A 4,403-nucleotide genomic window follows, 5' to 3' on the forward strand; every position below is an offset into this window, starting at 1 on the left:
ACTCGTATATGCTCGCTTTCTGCTCATGGTCAATGTCGATGGCATGTAACTTCTCCCAACATAGTATTAGGCCTACATAATACATATCAGTTTATAACTCATCAATTACAAGTTACTGTTCAATCACTGAAAATGTGTGCACTACTCCACTGGTTGGTCAGGTCTGGAGCCACCAATGCCCCTCTCCAGTGATTTAGGTAAGCAAACGGCACGTGGCTGACTAGGTATTATTCCTGAGTGTTAACTTTGCCTCCTTGCTATTTTTACTGCGTGTGGAACAGCAGATACGCCGTCTAATTGGACTCGTGTCCTTTGCTCCTCGTCTTCTCAAAACCCGTTGGATAAGAAAGCCAGAGGTCCCGCCCATCTGACCTCCTCCAATGGGAGGATAATGACGGCAGGAGAGAGGACACGAGGAGTATGCAATTGAGGTCTTCCCTACGTGTTGGTCTGAAATGGCACGCTGTTCCCTGTAGTGCACTACTTTTGACCAATGCCCTAATATAAGTGCCCTGGTCAAAACAAGGGCACTGAATCGGGAAATACAGTGCCTAAGTAGTGCACTATAGGGAATGACGCAGACTTGAGTGGACTAGTGGTTCAGTGCAGTCTCCTTACTACTCACCCAGGACATGGATGTCTCTCTGTAAGTTAGGCCTTATTTTTGTATTCACTGTAAATAAAGCAGAACCAGGTTCTTGTCAAGGTCTTACTATGAAATGGTCACTGGTTCACCTTATCAGTCCGTGGTGGCGTCCATCATGTGCTTTCTACTCCTGGGTGACACTTTTATCCTGTTGTCCCCATGGTGTTATCAACACGTTTAGATGTGTATTTTCAGGTTTGACTATGTTTTGGATAAAAAAATATTATATATCAAATAATTTTTTGACCTGCTGTTTTGTCCTGTCCCTTCTTGATGGAATAAATCCACCCAGGTGCATGATTCAGCATAGCAGGATAGTAATTCCATGGGAGAATCTCAATTTCATACTCATAGCGTCCTCTCTCCTTGCCTCCTCAATACCCATTGGATAAAAAGTCAGATGTCCCACCCCTCTGACCTTCTCCTCCAATGGGTTTTTAGAAGGAGGAAAAGCGAGGACGCGAGGAGTATGCAATTGAGATTTCTTTGTTTCCCGTGGGGTAAAGATGTACACAATGAATTATGCCTGAAAGAAGAACATACACCCATACATTTCCCTTAACTTGAATTAGTCCTCTGTACACTTGCAAAGTCAATTCCCCTCATTCCTGCAGGGGTGGCACTTTAAAGGCCCACCTAATATAAAATGTATGGATTGTGCCATATGGACTGGAGCAGTGAGTAAAGGCCAAGGTGGGTGTAGTACTGATGTTTAGGATATCTTTGTGTCCCCTTGTACACTTGACCACAAACGATCACTTGGTATACAGTCTAGTAGGTGAGTAAGAATCCATTTTGGAACCAGACCTGATAATTATGTTTGTCAACAAACTGGCATCTGAGCTGGACTGGGCATGGTGCATCCTTCCGCTCATAATATATGAAGTGAACAACAAGTCCTGGTGTGTAGGGATAGCTACTACAGAGCTGTGTTCATCCTATTCTTCATAGTAGCCTATCCATCCACCTGTAAAAGTGATGCGTTGTAGACTATGCCTGTGCAGCAACAGGTGCCGCCCCATCGCCAGAATTGGTAGGCTTGCTGGAAGACCTCATAAGAGCCTTTTCTATTCACTTTTAAAATCATATATTTGTGTGTTGTCGAGTGGTTATTATAGCAACACAGACAACTAGCGCTACAAAATGTCAAAAAGCTGTCAGTAGGTTAAATGGCAAAGGCAGCTTGCATGTAATTGATGACATAAAAGGTTTCCAACACTATGCAGCATGTCAATGAATTCAGAGGGCTTTCCCCCCATCGCAAACAGCATTCTTATGATAATAGTTTAATGCTGGTCCTTTGGTTAATTGTCTGGCCGATAGCGGTGGCCACCTTTTGTTGTATTTCTCACTGGGCCTAGAGGACAGGGTCTGGTCTCGGGGATTATAACTCAAGAGGTCTACTCAAATACCACAACAACTATATTTTTCAGAAGCCCCAATTTGTAGGCTATGCAAGAAGTTGGTTCCAACTACTTTTAGACTAGTTATTAGTACTATATTATGTGGACATTGGCTAAACAATATTTAGGCCAATAATACCTGTTAAATAATGTCTAAAACACACATCACATGGTGAGATATTGCTGGCCTACAGCCCTAACTTTTAGGCCTATGTTTGAATGATTAGCCTAATATTATTGATATTTTAGTTATTTAAACAATAAGGCACGAGGGGGTGTGGTATATGGCCAATATACCATAGCTAAGGGCTGTTCTTATGCACGACACATCGCAGAGACCCTGGACACAGCCCTTAGCCGTGGTATGTTGGCAATCTACCACAAACCCCCAAGGTTCCTTATTGCTATTATAACCTGGTTGCCAACGTAATTAGAGCAGTAAAAATGTTTTTTTTCAGCCAATCCGCATTCAGGGCTCAAACCACACAGTTTATAATGAATAATATACCAACTTTGCGCCAATCTTCGTACCTTTAGGCCCGTTTCACCATGTCCACATTTTTATTCATAACGTGATTAGCTAAGCGACACTTTTGGTGCTCACGACAGATTGCGGTAGCATAGCAACAAAATGTTGCAACATCTTGCTAGCAAGGAACATAAAGTTATTGGAATGCCATCCATCGAACCTGTGGGTAGCCCCATCTCTACTCATCACTATTAAGCACACTAGAACATTTAATGCTGAAAATCATATTCTTCTAAAGGAATTCACAACGTTGTAGAAACGTTATTACATTTGAGCAACATTTTATCAATCCATATGGTAAGCTATTTGGCAAGGTTGCTTTTATGCCAAAATTTAATTTGGCTATCCAAAAAAACTAAAATTCACAGACTGGGTGCCGCCAACCTGGACATAGGGGTAGACATAACATAGTAAAAGTAAACCGAAGAACTTCAATTAGTATGTATGATATGTTGCTTTTCATCAGTGGAGGTTGGTGGGAGGAGCTATAGGAGGATGGGCTCATTGTAATGGCTGGAATGGAATTATTGGAATGGACTCATATGTGGTACTATTCCATTCCAGACATTATAATTAGCCTGTCATCCTATAGCCCCTCCCACCAGCCTCCACTGCGTTTCATATGGTATGTACTAATTTGTGGATGTCCATCATCCCTTTCATATAATATGTTATGAATTTCAATTCATATATGTTACGAATTGCAATTCATACAATATGTTACGAATTTCCAAAACATATATGTTAAGAATTCCAATTTGTTTTAGCTAACATTAGCTATGTGACTAATGTTAGCTAGGCTAGGGGTTAAGGTTAGGAGTTGGGTTAAGGTTAGGGGAAGGGTTAGCTAACATGCTAAGTAGTAGAAAGTAGCTAAAAAGTAGTAAGTAGTTGCAAAGTTGCTAAAATGCTAAAGTTGTCCTTGATGAGATTCAAACACGCAACCTTTGGGTTGCCAGATTGTCCAGTTATAGACCCACCCATCCACCCTGACCAACCACCCTATTGTGTTTGCCTTAAGTAACCTTCTGTCTTATGTCACCATACCAGACACAACGTAACATACTAATTTAAATGTCCCGGATATAGATTAACTATGTTATGTCTAGTCTATGAGACCAGGCTGGTGCCGATTCTCGACATGCATTATTGTAACCAATATTAACATATCATTACAATTCATAATCTGCACTGACTAATTGTAGCTATGCTATAGGACTACTTATGCAATATGAAAATATAGGCTTATCTAATAGGCTACTGGAATGTTCTAGACTAAACTTTTTAAAAATAAGATAAGATTATCAAAAGGGCTGAAGATGATGTGTTCTTTAGGGGAAATTTGATTGCGGTCTTCCTGTGTATCAAGGGAAATATTGAAATATAGAAATGTCATTATTATAACATAGGCCTATCTTATCACATATGAAAGTAAAACTAGGCTGAATAAATGATTTGATCCTTAATTAAACAAATGCATCATTGGATAGGCTACTCGTCAACTTCAACCCGCAGGTGAACAATTGCAGGTTGCGATTTTGTGGCAAGATAAATAATTTAGATTTATTGAAATAAATGTATTTTTCCCCCAAAATGTTGGCATTGTTGTGTTTGGCCTATTATTAAATAAACTCCAACACAAAAATTATAAATGGCCATTGTGCAACATTTCCAACAGTTCCACATCGCCAGATTATTCTTTACATTCTGCTTTAGCGTTTTACGACTTTTCCCAGGGAATAATGCACTTTTATACACGATAAGTATGCGCAGAAGAGAACAAAACGAGCTAACGTTTCGGTTTAATTTGTGTGTCCTGGATTCT

This window comes from Salvelinus fontinalis, chromosome 11 (assembly GCF_029448725.1).
Source record: "Salvelinus fontinalis isolate EN_2023a chromosome 11, ASM2944872v1, whole genome shotgun sequence".
Taxonomy (NCBI): domain Eukaryota; kingdom Metazoa; phylum Chordata; class Actinopteri; order Salmoniformes; family Salmonidae; genus Salvelinus; species Salvelinus fontinalis.